The sequence below is a fragment of the Lampetra fluviatilis genome, chromosome 2, assembly GCF_964198595.1.
Source record: "Lampetra fluviatilis chromosome 2, kcLamFluv1.1, whole genome shotgun sequence".
NCBI classification, from domain to species: Eukaryota; Metazoa; Chordata; class Hyperoartia; order Petromyzontiformes; family Petromyzontidae; genus Lampetra; species Lampetra fluviatilis.
In genome coordinates, this window is record NC_136276.1 from 32093918 (window position 1) to 32112832 (window position 18915).

An 18915-nucleotide genomic window follows, 5' to 3' on the forward strand; every position below is an offset into this window, starting at 1 on the left:
ACCGGTCTTCCGAGAGAAACCTCCGCGGCTCGGGGACTGCGGGAGCGGTCGCGATCGCGCGAGGGAGAGAGACAAAGAGAGAGAGAGATCGAGCGGGCGTAATTGTTGTTTTGCTTTGTCTCCGTTCGCGTCCTCGCTCTCTCTCTCTCTCTCAGGGCCCTCCAGGACCCCGTGGCGAAATCGGACCCCTTGGGACCGCGGGGAGGAGGGTAAGACGCAACAACCGTGATGTGTTTATTTTGATGTTGGCTCGCGCGCACACTTTGTGGTTTTTGTTGTTGTAAAAAAATGTAATCGGTGCTCGGTTTTGGTTTTTTGTTTCTTTTCGAAATGGGCGAGGGTGGAGACGGTGGCACGTGTGTGGTTCGTTGCGCTGCGCGTTGAACCCGGCCACTTGAGTTCGATTCCCGGCCACGGCTTTGGTCGGTAGCGAGTGAAACCCGAACCAGTGGGTAGCGCTGACCTGTGTGTTGAAGTGTTTTGTGATCGAACAATGATTTGTCCATTTCGCGAAATTTGCACGCACAGCAAATTGCTCTTATTATGATGATCAAACAACCCCCCACCATTTTTCGATTTAAAGCTTTCGTGACTGCAGGGATTCATCTTCTTGGTTCTTTCGGTAAAGTCACAGACTTTACCGAAAGAACCAAGAAGATGAACCCCCCACCACTGATTTAGAGTGGGGAGGCTGTAATCCAGCAGTGGATTACCAATATGTTTTCATATTGGTATTATTATAATTACGTGATATTGAGAGTCTCTTAACCTAGGTTTTCAGAGTAAGATAAAAAAAAATTGGAATAACAACATTAACGTTCACGGCTTGTTGTGTAGATTTGCGGTTCAATTCCAGCAGGCCGCCCTGGTTATTACCGTGAGTGTATTAACCGTAAACACGCGCCGTCTGCTTCGTCTGGCGTTCAAGATTTCCGTGACATTGCTCATAACATGCAGGCCATTGTGTGCGGTCGTCACGGTCCACGATTTTCCCAAATGCCGAAGCATTACCGTCACGTTACTCAATTTGGGATTACACACAGTGGAAATCATGCCCACCCCCCCCCCCCCCCACTGGCAGATTAACGCCCAGTGGCAGCTGCCACACAGGGGCAGCTGCCACTCGGGATTTGGCCCCTTCAGATGTTGTAATTGAGGCGTTTTGAGTTTCTGAGGCATTTGAGCAAGGCAAGCGCTTTGCAAATGCACAGATCATTATTCTTATTATTGCTGTTACTAACAGATTATAAACACGGCTCTTCTCGCAGGAACGAGGAAATAATGCTTTTCTTTACGCTGCGTCACCTAGGAATTCAAACAAATCCTACACATTTGCACATCGCCACAGAAGCTATTACCCATCAGCAGTATTATTTTCGCCCACTGGTGATGCTGGCAAGAACTTGCTTTAGACTACTGGGTACGTTGTCGCGGTTGTGCTGCGTCACTATCCCACGTGCCGATTGGGCCTGCGTCCTACTGAATATTACTCCTGAAAAAGGCTACCAGGGCCTCGAACGAAACGTCGGGCATCGTGCCGAGCAACGACGCACGGCACAATCCCGAAAGCACATCGGAGGGAGCCGAAAGTGACAACTGGCGTCTGAACTTTGTCCTGGCCCTCCTGTAGGTGGACTCAGCCTTAACTGAGTAACGTACGATAACGAATATATACATCGGAAAGCTAACTGAGTTTAGAGTTTGTTTGGCTTCAGAATTAGCAGCGATCCCGTGCCTAAGCAGCACGGTTTATCTATGCAACCATCTCTGCCGGATCTCTGCCACAGCGTGAGTTTCATTAGTGGCGAGAACAAAAAAGCCTGCCGCGTGATTAGCTGAATGCCCCCTTGCACTAATGGATAGCCTGAAGCCACGAGCACTTGAATTGTTGCTAAGTTATGTCTGAATATCGGATTTGGGAGAGGTGGGGGGATGCTGTCGTGGTTGGAACGGTTAGCGCACTTGACTTGATTAACCAGAGGTCTCCTGTTCACTCACGGGGGCGCGGGAGTTGAAACAACGGTGCAACTTTCTTATTTACACCACCTCCTCTGTCCACCCAACAGCATACTCACGGCTTCGCCACAGTCAGGGTCATCCGGCTGGTCGCGTGCGGTGGGGGTAATGTGTGGGTCATTCCCATCGCTTTGAAAAGGTCAGCGTGGAAGAGCAGGCCAAATACACTCGAGAGCGGTGGTCGGCAAGCGTGTGGGCCTCTTCGTGACGCGATTCATGAAGGACCCACCGTCTCGCATTCACCCACAGTGCATTGTGCGTCTCTTCTTGATATTTTGATTGCCGGCCGCTGCTCTGGATGGGCTCTCAAAAGCTTCCTTTTATTTGAGGCCCTTTTGCCAGCAGTGGTGTGAGCAAGCAGTTTCAGGGCTGCGCCTTTTATCTCATAAATGTTGTTTTTTTACAGGACGTCAGTATACGGCCTATACGACCTCGATGCAAATATTTTTCCCGTAAAATGATCGCGCAAGCCTTTCGCTTCTTGTGGCTGCCGGCCTTGTAAGTGACAGTGTTGACGCAAACAGCAATTATCGGTCCACGTTGCACGCCGTGGGTACGATTTAAATATATTTTTAGGCAATAATTCACACTTGGAAGCTTTTCGATGGGATGGTTGTGAAAGCCATTGTCAGTCAGCCGGGGGTCGTGCACTCGACAGAGACACTGGGGAGCAAGCGTAGCGGCTGCTGCTACGCATATGAAAAGGGGCGGCAGCTCTCGACACGACAAAGCGAAAGCATTATCAGATCACAATTACATTTTTCTACTCGAGCGGGAAAAGAGACGGCCAATTAAACTGCGCGCGTGCAAAGTGCGGCCAGGATCTTACATAATGTCCCCCTACCCCCCGACCTGATTTTCCAATCCGAAACAAAATTGCATGTTTTGCGTGAAACAATCGCTTCGCCGGGCTTCTTTCTTTCTTTCCACGAGACACTCCGCCAATAAACTACGGGGCGAGAGAGAAAGAGAGACAAACACAATCGAGCCGTGCGCCTCGAAAATGACAGCTCCATTAGCGGCGTGACAACGTCAGCGCCATCGAGCGCCGCGCTGCGATCGCCGGGGTGAAGGTGGGTCGGTTGGTGCAGCGGTTAGCGAACCGCGCTGCTGTGAACTCGTCGAACTGAGTTGTTGTATTCACAGCCACGGATATCGTCAGCGGTGAGCGACATCTGAACCACCCCCACCCCCCCCAGACATGTGCAAGGGGGGTGCGGGGGGGGGGTTGCAGCTGCTGCGGTAGGCGTCATGAGCGGTAGAGGGCAGTACAGAAACATTCACCGTTAAATTTCGATTTAAAGCTTTCGTGACTGCAGGGATTCATCTTCTTGGTTCTTTCGGTAAAGTCACGTAGAAGGAAAATAATAAAATAATAAAAATAAAACATAATAAAATAATTCTCACGACGTTTCGGCCACAACGCAAGTAGACTCTGTCTTCTCGGCAGACCTGTTCTCCACCTGAAGACAAAGTCTGTCTTCTCGACAGACCTGTTCTCCACCTGAAGACAAAGTCTGTCTTCTCGGCAGACCTGTTCTCCACCTGAAGACAAAGTCTGTCTTCTCGCACAGACCTGTTCTCCACCTGAAGACAAAGTCTGTCTTCTCGCACAGACCTGTTCTCCACCTGAAGACGAAGTCTGTCTTCTCGACAGACCTGTTCTCCACCTGAAGACAAAGTCTGTCTTCTCGACAGACCTGTTCTCCACCTGAAGACAAAGTCTGTCTTCTCGACAGACCTGTTCTCCACCTGAAGACAAAGTCTGTCTTCTCGACAGACCTGTTCTCCACCTGAAGACAAAGTCTATCTTCTCGACAGACCTGTTCTCCACCTGAAGACAAAGTCTGTCTTCTCGGCAGACCTGTTCTCCACCTGAAGACAAAGTCTGTCTTCTCGACAGACCTGTTCTCCACCTGAAGACAAAGTCTGTCTTCTCGACAGACCTGTTCTCCACCTGAAGACAAAGTCTGTCTTCTCGACAGACCTGTTCTCCACCTGAAGACAAAGTCTGTCTTCTCGACAGACCTGTTCTCCACCTGAAGATAAAGTCTGTCTTCTCGACAGACCTGTTCTCCACCTGAAGACAAAGTCTGTCTTCTCGGCAGACCTGTTCTCCACCTGAAGACAAAGTCTGTCTTCTCGACAGACCTGTTCTCCACCTGAAGACAAAGTCTGTCTTCTCGACAGACCTGTTCTCCACCTGAAGACAAAGTCTGTCTTCTCGACAGACCTGTTCTCCACCTGAAGACAAAGTCTGTCTTCTCGACAGACCTGTTCTCCACCTGAAGACAAAGTCTGTCTTCTCGGCAGACCTGTTCTCCACCTGAAGACAAAGTCTGTCTTCTCGCACAGACCTGTTCTCCACCTGAAGACAAAGTCTGTCTTCTCGGCAGACCTGTTTTCCACCTGAAGACAAAGTCTATCTTCTCGACAGACCTGTTCTCCACCTGAAGACAAAGTCTGTCTTCTCGGCAGACCTGTTCTCCACCTGAAGACAAAGTCTGTCTTCTCGACAGACCTATTCTCCACCTGAAGACAAAGTCTGTCTTCTCGACAGACCTGTTCTCCACCTGAAGACAAAGTCTGTCTTCTCGACAGACCTGTTCTCCACCTGAAGACAAAGTCTGTCTTCTCGCACAGACCTGTTCTCCACCTGAAGACAAAGTCTGTCTTCTCGGCAGACCTGTTCTCCACCTGAAGACAAAGTCTATCTTCTCGACAGACCTGTTCTCCACCTGAAGACAAAGTCTGTCTTCTCGACAGACCTGTTCTCCACCTGAAGACAAAGTCTGTCTTCTCGGCAGACCTGTTCTCCATCTGAAGACAAAGTCTGTCTTCTCGACAGACCTGTTCTCCACCTGAAGACAAAGTCTGTCTTCTCGACAGACCTGTTCTCCACCTGAAGACAAAGTCTGTCTTCTCGACAGACCTGTTCTCCACCTGAAGACAAAGTCTGTCTTCTCGACAGACCTGTTCTCCACCTGAAGACAAAGTCTGTCTTCTCGGCAGACCTGTTCTCCACCTGAAGACAAAGTCTGTCTTCTCGGCAGACCTGTTCTCCACCTGAAGACAAAGTCTGTCTTCTCGACAGACCTGTTCTCCACCTGAAGACAAAGTCTGTCTTCTCGACAGACCTGTTCTCCACCTGAAGACAAAGTCTGTCTTCTCGGCAGACCTGTTCTCCACCTGAAGACAAAGTCTGTCTTCTCGCACAGACCTGTTCTCCACCTGAAGACAAAGTCTGTCTTCTCGACAGACCTGTTCTCCACCTGAAGACAAAGTCTGTCTTCTCGGCAGACCTGTTCTCCACCTGAAGACAAAGTCTGTCTTCTCGCACAGACCTGTTCTCCACCTGAAGACAAAGTCTGTCTTCTCGACAGACCTGTTCTCCACCTGAAGACAAAGTCTGTCTTCTCGACAGACCTGTTCTCCACCTGAAGACAAAGTCTGTCTTCTCGACAGACCTGTTCTCCACCTGAAGACAAAGTCTGTCTTCTCGCATAGACCTGTTCTCCACCTGAAGACAAAGTCTGTCTTCTCGACAGACCTGTTCTCCACCTGAAGACAAAGTCTGTCTTCTCGACAGACCTGTTCTCTACCTGAAGACAAAGTCTGTCTTCTCGGCAGACCTGTTCTCCACCTGAAGACAAAGTCTGTCTTCTCGCACAGACCTGTTCTCCACCTGAAGACAAAGTCTGTCTTCTCGACAGACCTGTTCTCCACCTGAAGACAAAGTCTGTCTTCTCGACAGACCTGTTCTCCACCTGAAGACAAAGTCTGTCTTCTCGACAGACCTGTTCTCCACCTGAAGACAAAGTCTGTCTTCTCGCACAGACCTGTTCTCCACCTGAAGACAAAGTCTGTCTTCTCGACAGACCTCTTCTCCACCTGAAGACAAAGTCTGTCTTCTCGACAGACCTGTTCTCCACCTGAAGACAAAGTCTGTCTTCTCGCACAGACCTGTTCTTCACCTGAAGACAAAGTCTGTCTTCTCGACAGACCTGTTCTCCACCTGAAGACAAAGTCTGTCTTCTCGACAGACCTGTTCTCCACCTGAAGACAAAGTCTGTCTTCTCGGCAGACCTGTTCTCCACCTGAAGACAAAGTCTGTCTTCTCGCACAGACCTGTTCTCCACCTGAAGACAAAGTCTGTCTTCTCGACAGACCTGTTCTCCACCTGAAGACAAAGTCTGTCTTCTCGACAGACCTGTTCTACACCTGAAGACAAAGTCTGTCTTCTCGCACAGACCTGTTCTCCACCTGAAGACAAAGTCTGTCTTCTCGACAGACCTCTTCTCCACCTGAAGACAAAGTCTGTCTTCTCGACAGACCTGTTCTCCACCTGAAGACAAAGTCTGTCTTCTCGGCAGACCTGTTCTCCACCTGAAGACAAAGTCTGTCTTCTCGACAGACCTGTTCTCCACCTGAAGACAAAGTCTGTCTTCTCGGCAGACCTGTTCTCCACCTGAAGACAAAGTCTATCTTCTCGACAGACCTGTTCTCCACCTGAAGACAAAGTCTGTCTTCTCGGCAGACCTGTTCTCCACCTGAAGACAAAGTCTGTCTTCTCGACAGACCTGTTCTCCACCTGAAGACAAAGTCTGTCTTCTCGGCAGATCTGTTCTCCACCTGAAGACAAAGTCTGTCTTCTCGGCAGACCTGTTCTCCACCTGAAGACAAAGTCTGTCTTCTCGGCAGACCTGTTCTCCACCTGAAGACAAAGTATATCTTCTCGACAGACCTGTTCTCCACCTGAAGACAAAGTCTGTCTTCTCGCACAGACCTGTTCTCCACCTGAAGACAAAGTCTGTCTTCTCGACAGACCTCTTCTCCACCTGAAGACAAAGTCTGTCTTCTCGACAGACCTGTTCTCCACCTGAAGACAAAGTCTGTCTTCTCGACAGACCTGTTCTCCACCTGAAGACAAAGTCTATCTTCTCGACAGACCTGTTCTCCACCTGAAGACAAAGTCTGTCTTCTCGGCAGACCTGTTCTCCACCTGAAGACAAAGTCTGTCTTCTCGACAGACCTGTTCTCCACCTGAAGACAAAGTCTGTCTTCTCGGCAGACCTGTTCTCCACCTGAAGACAAAGTCTATCTTCTCGACAGACCTGTTCTCCACCTGAAGACAAAGTCTGTCTTCTCGGCAGACCTGTTCTCCACCTGAAGACAAAGTCTGTCTTCTCGACAGACCTGTTCTCCACCTGAAGACAAAGTCTGTCTTCTCGGCAGACCTGTTCTCCACCTGAAGACAAAGTCTGTCTTCTCGGCAGACCTGTTCTCCACCTGAAGACAAAGTCTGTCTTCTCGGCAGACCTGTTCTCCACCTGAAGACAAAGTATATCTTCTCGACAGACCTGTTCTCCACCTGAAGACAAAGTCTGTCTTCTCGCACAGACCTGTTCTCCACCTGAAGACAAAGTCTGTCTTCTCGACAGACCTCTTCTCCACCTGAAGACAAAGTCTGTCTTCTCGACAGACCTGTTCTCCACCTGAAGACAAAGTCTGTCTTCTCGACAGACCTGTTCTCCACCTGAAGACAAAGTCTATCTTCTCGACAGACCTGTTCTCCACCTGAAGACAAAGTCTGTCTTCTCGGCAGACCTGTTCTCCACCTGAAGACAAAGTCTGTCTTCTCGACAGACCTGTTCTCCACCTGAAGACAAAGTCTGTCTTCTCGGCAGACCTGTTCTCCACCTGAAGACAAAGTCTATCTTCTCGACAGACCTGTTCTCCACCTGAAGACAAAGTCTGTCTTCTCGGCAGACCTGTTCTCCACCTGAAGACAAAGTCTGTCTTCTCGGCAGACCTGTTCTCCACCTGATGACAAAGTCTGTCTTCTCGGCAGACCTGTTCTCCACCTGAAGACAAAGTCTATCTTCTCGACAGACCTGTTCTCCACCTGAAGACAAAGTCTGTCTTCTTGGCAGACCTGTTCTCCACCTGAAGACAAAGTCTGTCTTCTCGACAGACCTGTTCTCCACCTGAAGACGGCTGCTTGCGTTGTGGCCGAAACGTCGTGAGAATTATTTTATTATGTTTTATTTTTATTATTTTATTATTTTCCTTTTACGTGACTTTACCGAAAGAACCAAGAAGAAGAACATTCACCCTTGTTCTGAACTCCCCCTGACGCAGGCAGCGATGAGAAGTGAATTTGGCACCGTTTGGACACACATGCCGGCTGAACAACAAGAGGAACATTTAAATTGTGTTGTTTTTTGGGGGGAAAAATTGGAAGCAACGGGAAAGAGAGGAAGTCCTTGACGACCACGTAAGAGATTGGTGCCAGAGAGATGCGTGCTACACGAGAATATTGGCACAGGACAGAGTAAAGTGGAAACAAATTAAATGTGCACCTACGGGCTATCTGCCCATGGATCGTGATGATGATGATAACTCCGCCCCCCTATCTTCACCAACACGCACCAACCATTGTGGTGAAGTATGGTCAAACAAGTCCCATAAACGACGTGGCATGGGGAAGCCTTCATCCAGCAGTGAATTGGGATGCTACTTATTTAAAACAGTGACTACGGTAGCGACCCCCCTATTACACACATCCTTCGATTGGGCTAATATTTCACGGCAATGCGTAAGTCGACAACAATCACCCAGCCCAATTTACGAAACATGATCTGGTCAATAAGCACCACCCTGGTGCCATGCATCTACGGTTCTGGGATAGTCAGCAGAGGGTCGCAAGGCGCAGTGGCACAATCGAGCGGTGTGCATGATGTAAGGCCTCAGCAGGGTGCCTCTCGTAAGCCAAATCGGGCCCCCCTTTGGTACTTAAAAAAGGAAACTGGCTCAACAGTCACGTGTGACCGGGTCACTGGTCATTCCTTAGTCGTCGACCTGGGGTCAAACACGCTGTGGTTATCGGATGGGGTGGGGGTAGAGACGGGGGTGGGGGGGTTGAGGGGCAGAGTTCCGTTACAGCCATTCCATTTCACAAACTCAGCCATTCCTTTTCACAAACTCATCTGTACAGTTCTCGTGCTCACCCCCCCGCCTCCCGTGTGAGACGACGTGGCGTGGAAATTAACCAATATTTCAGTACAACCATTTGTCAAGACGCTGAGCAATGTGGCAACAACACACATTGCTGCGTGCCATGCCAGCCTCGTCAGGTGCTCGCCAACAGCAATTGCCATGGCTAAGTGGTGGCTCTCTGATGTTGTCTTATTTGCGTGCTTTTATTTGCGTGAAATAATTTTAAAGGAGCTCAATTGTTATTTTTTTGAACTCGCACATCCTTCAAACATCCACCACGGCTGTGCGGGGTTATGTAGATGTGAACTTCATTTCGGGTTCAAATATGTGGCACGAATAGAAATGTCAATGATTGTATTTATTTATGTATTGCTCGTCTTAAATGAACAAGCCACATCCCTTCTCCGACTCCTCTTCCTTGATCAGATCACGTGTCACAGATCTGATGCCAGGGATTTCATGATGCCTCTAACCCACCCGTAAACAGACAAGGGTCCGTTTCACTGCCAAAAATGCAATGGAATAACATTTAGTTCCGTCAGCTTACCGGCCTTTCAGACCAAAGCTTTCCAGCAACATTTATTTTAAAAGCCAAAGCCTTGGATCGGTTTTAGGTCTCATCCGCAGGGCGAGTCCTGTTGAACTAACATCTCTGGGTTTCCTGGCATTATAGGCAACAGCCAACCCTGAAGACCTGCGGGTCCCTTCAGTGCTGCCTACAATTTACTTCGGCGTAGATTTTATTTCAAAATCCCATTGCGTTTCCGGGTTGTACTGCGTGCTGTTCCGCACGCTGTCCGACGTTTCGCTCCACGATCTGTGCCTCCTCTTCGGACCAAAGGAACCGAATTTGCTTTCGTTTCGTTGCACGATGTCAGGCATGACGTTAAAACCCCATGATGTCCGGCACGTGGAGCACAACCAGAAAAAACACGCGCCGGAGTGCGCGCGTACATTTTGCGCCATCCAACCTCCTGCTGCGTTAAAGTCGAGGGACTTGGAACACCGAGGGGGGGGGGGGAGAGGGAGGGTGGGAGGGAGGGGGTGGGGGCCGGAGAGCGAGCCCCCCCCCCCAAGCCTAACAGCACACGCGGGAGCACGTGCGCCAACTGACTCCTCGCGCTCGCGGAAACGCGATCCCACCCGCCTGGCCGCCCCGCGCGTCGAGGAAGGAACGCGAGCGCGCCGGGGAAAACTTAGAACATTTTTTCCCCCCTGTAGTCGCGATCCCTCGGAGCGAACCTCTCATCGCGGCCACGGAATTAGGTTTCGCCCACGAGCGCCGCTTTGGCAAATTATTTATTCGTGACCCCCCCCCCCCCCAGAAGCCGCCACGGTTAATGGATGGGGTCCGGCGCGATTCTTTTTTTTAGTTGGGGGTCAACGTTACGTGGGGGTTTTCGGTGGAGGCGAGGGCATGTCCCCGGTGAAAGCGACCGGATTATTGTCACCGCCGCATCGCGAGCCATTGGCTAGGGCTGTATTTCCATTTAAAACATCCTAATAGTGGGCCCTCTTGACACTCGCAGATGCTTTGCCAGGGTACATAAATTGCAACATTATTGTTTATTATTATCAAATTGCTTTTGTAATTTAGGATGCGATATATTACAAGGTCAAACATTCGCCGTCGCCGGCAATGAAATCATGCACACCCAGAAGGCCGTGCGGCTGATGGATTTTTGTTGTTGTAAGAAACACGTCTGTTTTGTTTACGTGGAGAGACGGAGAACGCGTGTCGATGTGAAGGAGACGTCTTGTCTACGCATTTATTTTATGACGTTTGCAGGGTCGTCGGGGCCAGAGAGGAGCGTCGGGGAAGGAGGGACCTCCGGTAAGCCCAGCATCCCGCCACTCGAGCCCCTCCGGTCCATAGCTCCCAGTGCAGTTACACCGCCTGCACAATCGATAGCTAAGCCAGTGCCGTGATGACCGATTAACCCCGCTATCAATGACCCCCCCCACCCCCCGGATTACATTCCTCCGAACTTCAGAATTACAGCCATTGCAGGCCCGCATTTTCACTGCCTCCTTAAGCAGCGTGGCTGCTGTTTACTTTTGGAAGCACGCGTAAGACGAGGGTGCAAGGAGGATTGATGCCTCCGGCTGGTGACAGCCAATCCTCTGGTCCTTGGTCGACAGCCCGTGCTGACAGCTACATCATCAACTTTGCCTGAGCGCTTCCACGACATGCGGGCAGATTCAGCTAAACTTGCTTCGGGGAAACTGACTCAGGGAAACTGGCTCACGAAGGCTGACTCAGGGAAACTGACACAGGGCAATCGGCTCAGGGAAAGTGGCTCACGGGAACCTGGCGAAGGGAAACTTGCTCATGAAATGAATTGAACCTGTGTTGGCAGCCGTGCACAAGCACAATTTACAAAATAACCCCACACATTCGTCAATAACACTGGCTTTAAAAGGTAACAAATATAACATAGGCGACATTTAGGGTCATGACCTTTGCACATTCATGTTATGTGCTATGATAAAGGACCATTAACGGAAACGTCGCCCATTATAATTTATTTTTATTCCGCTGTTATTGAATAATTCGTGTTTACAGTCTTGGAATGATGCCCTGCCCTCGCGTGGTACAACAGCGCCCTCTATGGTGGACATGGACAAATGTAATCATTACAGACTAACGATGAATCGTTTCACAAATTTGACACTTATGTCAGTGTGTAAGTCTGTCAAATGAGCCATTTTTACAATAAATAATATAAGCCACTTTAACATAACTAATTCTATAGCAACTTTCGTGGTTACTGTTCCTGTGAACTTAACTACAGTGGTGCCTCGGTATACGTCGGTAATTCGTTCCAGAAGGTAGGACTTATACAGAAAATGACGTATACCAAACGAATTTTCCCATAATAAATAAAGGGAAAGGAAATAATCCGTTCCAGAGTATAATAAATTATATTTTTATGGCATATTATACATTAACGGGGTTGTATAAAATAATGTAGACACTACTTATTACTAAAATGCATGCATAAATTAAAATAAATGTATAAATAAAGGTATAAATAAATAAAAATAAAATGTAACGTCACTTTACCTTGCTGAGAAGAGTTGATTGCTTACGAGGAAGGTGGTTAGGAAGGAGGAGGAGGAGGAAATGTTAGTTTTTGGACGCAGAGTCCCCTTACATTAAAACTTCAGGAAGCTGAAATTGTGGGGTTTTTTCTCTTTATCTTTCCTGTCTTTTTTCTTGACTTGGACCTGGTTGAGGCTCACCAGGTTTGAGTGTTACTAAAAACCTGTCCATTGAAGTTTATTTTTGCCTTCTTCTAAGAATGTTCTTGAAGTGTGACATTGGTCATTCCACACAATACTGTTACGGCTTGTTAGAGCTTTATTGGGGGTGGGGTATACGCGGGTACTGTACGCGGTGACTCATCCCGACCCATACAAGTTCTAGCAAGCGCGTCGTATCCCAAGCAAGACGTCGTATCCCAAGGCATTTTTTCTCGTCAAAACACGACGTATACCAAATTCGACATATTCCAAAGTGGTAGTATACCGAGGTATGACTGTAATTGATTCCTCCACCAATACTGAGGACTTGGTCAACCACTCACCGATGTTGAGGACTTGGTCAACCATTCACCGATGTTGAGGACTCGGTTCTACCACTCACCAATGTTGAGGACTTGGTCTACCACTCACCAATGTTGAGGACTTGGTCTACCACTCACCGATGTTGAGGACTCAGTTCTACCACTCCACCATTTCGTCTCATCCACCGCACGGTGTTGAACCACCACTACCACACTGCAGGTCACAAAAAACTCACCCTCACCCACTCACACAAAGATCCCCCGTATAGGCTCAACACGCTTTTTTGTGTCAAGTGCTGTTAGCGAGCATCGATGAAGGCCGACACAATAGGGGTGGGTGGCCATCACCACGCCCCCGGCCGCCTTTGTATTTAATTTATTATTTTATCTTTCTACGTGACTTTAACGAAAGAACCAAAGAGTAATTCCTGCAGTCACGAAAGCTCCAAATTAAGTTTGTCTCTCGTTTTGTCAAAATCAAATGACTTTCATGTCCGTCGGCCTGACTTTGATCATACCACGTGTGTTGCACTGCGGTTGAATTCCCATATCACACGGTGGCCAGGGGAGAGCCCTTGCCTGCAACACGGCAGAATTGTATTCAACTGGCCACCAGACTGCGAGAGGTCAAACCAGGGCCATCGTTTGTCTTCTCAAACTCATTCTCCCCTGGAAGGATCGGTCTCGAAGGCTCCGCAGGCAGATTGAATCAAACTTGAGTTTTATTTAAACGTGGTAAAGTAATGTTCGCTGGGTGGCGCTATTGTACAGGACAACACGAGGGCTCGTTTCTTCACGCACAAACTTCGGTCCGAGCGATATCTTGATCTGGTCCTGGACCAGTGCCGGATTAAGCTAGTGCGGGCCCGTAGCATATGTTATAAAGGGGCCCTAATTAAATAAATAAAACACACATAAATATTAAAAGACATACATTTTCAACTTGCATAGTAAAGTAATTGTATTCTTTCATTTACCATACAGCCAGATAATACGACAAATCGCTAACCTTAAACACCCAGTCGTTCATAAAAGTTGAAGGCGGTATAGTACTATAGTAATAGAGCAAGTGCAGAATCACTGAACCGGAATTGGTAGCTTGAAAGCATTTAGCGCGGGGCCCTTGAAAGTGCGGGGCCCGTAGCTACATATGTACAGTAGCTACTTTTGCTACTAGGATAATCGGGCACTGTCTTGAACACCTACTTACAGCAACCCTCACTGATCAGCGTGGTGAAGTATGGTCAAACAACAACCCATGAGGGAAGCCTTCATCTAGCAGTCGATTCTGCACACGATCTGATGTCGTTCATCCATCTCCGCGGTGGATGTGTTCTTGGGCATCTTCCTTCCATCATTATTCCCAACCACCGACAACCATCCTTTATCGCGATGTGTTCAGCTTCAGTTTCATTTATTTTTCAGTTTCAGCCCTGTGAGCCATTCGGCTCTTGAATCAGGTGCAACCGCAACAAACAAAAAACAAAAACATGAACAAGAAAACATCTTAAAGTGACTTTGCGCAAACAGAAAAATCCAGGAAAAAGCAGCGATGTGTTCTCGCCCAAGATCGCTTACACCTAAGTCGGTATGCTGTCTCTGACTGCCATTTGCTCTCTGATCCATCATCTCTTTCCCCTTTCTGTGTCTCGGTGCAACGTGACGCAAACGTCCCTCCGTGCCTCTATTCGCAGTTCTCAGCTCCTTGTTCCACTTTTGTCAAAGCCCATGTTTCTGATTGTGTCTTTAACAGAGAAAAAAACTAAAACAACTTACGAATTTAAGAGTAGCTGACGAAGGCAACAGGAGATAAATAAATATCATTATAGACACACGGGTGGAGTGGTGGCATAGTGCTTAGCGCACTGCACTATGATCCTGGCGACCTGACTTAGATGCCTGGCCCCAGAACCCCGCAAGTGACACCTGAACCAATCCTGCACTTCTGCTCCACTGACCAGCGTGGTGAAGTATGGTTAAACACCCCCCCCCCTCCCTTGACTGGAATGCGTGGGGAGACTTTTAGTGGAGTGACATGGGGCTACAAGTAAGACATTTACGTCAACAGTTAAACGTATGAATTCACAATAAAGAATGGTGTTTACTGTTAATCTTAATTAAATTGGCTCCTGAATATCTACACTGGTGAATGGGGTGGGGGGGCATTCCTCATGCAACCGGGTGGTCTGCAGACCAGCTATTGAGCGGTGATTTTCACAAACCTGCGGCCAAATTGGCATGCAGCGTGGGTGTAATTGACCTACATGTGGTGGAACATGGCTGGAAGGGTAAAACAAAACTACAAAAAACCCCACGCATGGTTCGTGCGTGGCACGGATCTCAAATGTGCGTTTGGAAGTGGTCCGTTGTTCGGTTTAATCGGTACCATCTGTGGAGGTCGAACGTGGTCATTTAGCGGCACGATGGAAATCTTCAAACGGGGCCACTTCCTTTGCATTCCCATTCACACGAGCTTCTGTTCGTCGGATGGCCACCCGCCCTGGAAAATCTCAAATTCGGGGCGTGGAGCGGCGGTGGTGCAGCGGTTGGCGCACCGCGCGGTCAATCCGGCGACCCGAGTTCGATTCCCCCGCCGGCCAAGCCTAACGTCGGTGGCGAGTGGTATCTGAGCCGGTTCAGCTGCCCCCCCCCCCACCGCTCCACCGTTATCAACCCACATTGACAAGCACAGTGAAGTACGGTCAAACGTCTCCCGTGACCGACAATAGGGTGTGGTTGAGGCCACCACACATGCAAGGTGGGGAGAGGCCTTAATTCAGTGCTTCTCAACCCCCATTTTAATTCCACAGCACGCTCGCTGTCTTAATTTATGAGGGGGGGGGGGCACTCCACATGGCTTTCCACCTCCCTCTCAAAAAAGGTTAATGGGGGGGGGGGGATGGTGGTTGGGGTAGGGGAGATATTGCACCCCTTGCCCCCCTCTATGTTCCAATAACCCGAGGCTTTGCACCGATGATTAATTTCCGTCACCGTGTGTTTCTTCCTCCGAACGCTCGCAGGGGAAACGCGGGCCACCTGGTCAGCCCGGGCCTCCTGGAGCAATCGGCAGCCAGGTGTGTGGCCTTTCGTCATTGTCCGCCGTGTTTCCGCTGAGCATCGTGCGATGATTTCACTGCACAAGGTGAAGGTGCAGCCCTGACAATGTATTCCCAACGTCCACTTTTGGCGGAAGGGCCACCGCTAGACGGAGCCGTCTAAGGCCCCCTTGAAGAAGATGTCTGGCCGACTGTCCAATTCTGGCCAGTTGTTACGATAGACGTGGGAAAGTACCGACACTTTGTCCCACCACACGCAACATGCCGATCGAGAATAACTGGCGTGTGCCTATATAGAGTGCCGGGTGGACAGAGGGGGAGATTTATGGAACTTGCATGGTGTTTTTTTTCTGCCACGCCGAGGCGATTGAATCGAGCCGGCGACCTCTATTGTCCGGTGTGCTGACCATTACACCACCGTGGCAACATCCAGGGGCGAAACGACCTATTTAAACGGGGTGGGTATACAAGATACGACTGTGGGTCCCTCCTACTTTCTCCCGACTCACTTTTACTGAAATGGTCACGGATATTTTGAACCCGTATACAACAATACGTAGGCTCTCACTTTTATATTATTTTTTGGTGCACCGTGTATTGGGTTTAGAGGAAGACAGTCTCACGGTGACAGCATCAATACAAATATTGAAAGATACAACGCTCACAATTAAGTTATCTTGCTTTCATGCGCATGTCAGTGAGCAAACAATCCTGGCGTTCAGTAACAAACATCAGCAGTAGCGCGACTATATTTCACGCTGCGTGTATTTTTAGGAAATTAAATAGATGTTTTCATTTGTAACAATGTTCTGTTGGCACGTATGGTTAATCTTTGGGGGAACATTTTTTTTTGTATTTCTTCCCTTAAAATTGTTGCATCTACACCATTGGAACTTCATTTGCCAGTAAAAATTTAACAGTTTTTTTACCCTTCTATCTGGCAACAAAACTGACACCTTTTTTACAAGGAGTCATGTTTACATAGACCACAATACCTGCAGTCATAATGCAAACAAAAACATAACTCTGATAATGTGCACTGTCAACTTCAAGGACAGTGCACATTATCAGAGTTATGTTTTTGTTTGCATGTTTACATAGACCACAATACCTGCAGTCATAATGCAAACAAAAACATAACTCTGATGATGTGCACTGTCAATTTCAAGGACAGTGCACATTATCAGAGTTATGTTTTTGTTTGCATTATGACTGCAGGTATTGTGGTCTATGTAAACATGACTCCTTGTAAAAAGGTGTCAGTTTTGTTGCCAGATAGAAGGGTAAAAAAACAGTTATATTTTAACTGGCAAATGAAGTTCCAATGGTGTAAATACAACAATTTTAAGGGAAGAAATATAAAAACAGTTATCATTGTTGTATTTGTTAATCTGTTAATTTGCCCCCCCCCCCTCATGGCCTACTGGGCCCCCTTTGCGTGGCATTGCACTGCCGCATACCCCCTATATAAGTTGCGCCCCTGGCAACATCCCTAGGTTTTCCTGCAATGCCGCCGTGCCTTTGCGAATGGACCATTCTGGTGTGTGTTGTAGTCTGTTAACATGGCTAATTGCGTGTGTCCGTCTCCGCTGATCTCTTGCCACAAATTAACTGCAGACTTCAGCCTCACCTGCTCCGCATTGGGGTATTTAATTCATTTGACAACCATCTGCAATAATTGTGGGTGATAAAAAAAACTACTGCACGGGTCTGTTTCGCCGCGTGAAAATGGGACACGACAACATTTTGTATCCTTCACGTGATATGCATTTATATTAATTACATAATGGTGGCTAATTAACTGTCATTAAATCGCCTAAGAGAATTACATTTCTCCCTTATTTGTCACGTAAAAAATCAGATAAAGCCGATACTTTCCTACAGTTAATTGTCTTGTTCGCATATTTGTCTGGCTTTCGTTTTCATTCTTCGGAAAATGTGCCCTCTTTAGAGTGCGTGAAACCGAATATTGTGCTGAGTCTGTAGGAAATGAGCACAGGGTTCTGCCCATTATATCCTAATTTCATATCCTACAAGCCGCCGATCATGTACACCGACAACGACCTCTTGTCTAAAGGACATTTATTACATTAAAGGCTTCTAAACCGGCGGCGCTCGTTACTCTATCCCAGAGGAAATGAGCTGTCCTGACCAATATCTTAACGAGGCCGAGTCTGCTGCTCCGATCTCTCAAACGCAGCCTTTTATCTCGCGTTCCTTGTCTAACCCGCTGTGCATGCTTGCGCAAGATGGAGTTGGGTGACCAGGTAATTGCCCTATGGGTTTTTTTTTTTACTCTCGCGTGGGTTTTGTCGCGGTCGTGCCGTGTAGCTCTCTTGCGTGTCTTCGCGATGTACCGTTGCGTTGTTCGGCCACGATGTCCGACGTTTCGCTCCACGCAATGGGACCGTTATCAGGATGAAGCCCTTCGGCAGGAACAATCTCCGATCGCGCGGAGTGAAAATGCGTCGTTGGGCACAACCGTCCGACCTTTTTCGTGTGTCGTTTGACGTTTTTCGCTGCACATGACGAAGCAGCTCCCGGCATGTGGAGCGAAACGTCAGACATCGTGCCGATCAACGCGCGGTACAAACCCGTAACCACACGTCGGACAAAATAATGATCTATTATTTTATTTCTGCTTCCTTCATTGGCATTGCCAGCTGCGTGCTCTGAATTCCACCACTGTCACTCGTCGACTCTTCCTCATTAGGGTCCCAGAGCAGCGTTATCTCTGAGCCATCACGGACATTATTGTCTTCTGTGGTTTCACAGGGCCTACCTGGCGACCTTGGCTATGTGGGTCGACTAGGAGTTGTGGGTTCACCGGTGCGTACGCAGCGTTCGCGACACAGCAACACCACGCGGATTCCAGAGTTGAGAGTTTGCAGATCCTGTTAGGCTGCTCGTTGCATTATTTTGAACACGTTATGAGGTTATTTGCGCAATGAATATGATAATGTTTTTATTCATGATCACTTTCTTCACTTGAGCATTTCCATCTCTTTATATTTATGCTATTTCTCAGCACAAGTCTTTTGTGAGTTTCGAGCAACTTTCTAACCTTTCCCCCCACTTTCAATGCACTATAAATGACTGTGTTCGTTAATTCATTATTTTAAGTGGTGACATCCATTGAATCGATTTGCTCCTACAGTTTAGGTATTTGATCAAATTACAATAGGTTGCATTTTGGGAAACGGCCCTTCTTGATGGCACATACAAAGCACGTTTTTTACGTGTAGGCTCTTATGTGCCATTGCTTGAAACGTTGC

The 18915-nt window shown here is 48.3% G+C and overlaps 1 long non-coding RNA gene across 1 annotated transcript; it reads left to right on the top strand.

The window, feature by feature from the left end:
• Positions 1 to 184: 184 nt before the first annotated feature.
• On the top strand, positions 185 to 18470 carry LOC144938472 (uncharacterized). The gene is made up of 5 exons (XR_013637845.1): positions 185 to 209; positions 10805 to 10849; positions 15605 to 15658; positions 17890 to 17907; positions 18416 to 18470. It is a non-coding gene; the product is annotated as an uncharacterized LOC144938472 (long non-coding RNA).
• Positions 18471 to 18915: the final 445 nt, after the last annotated feature.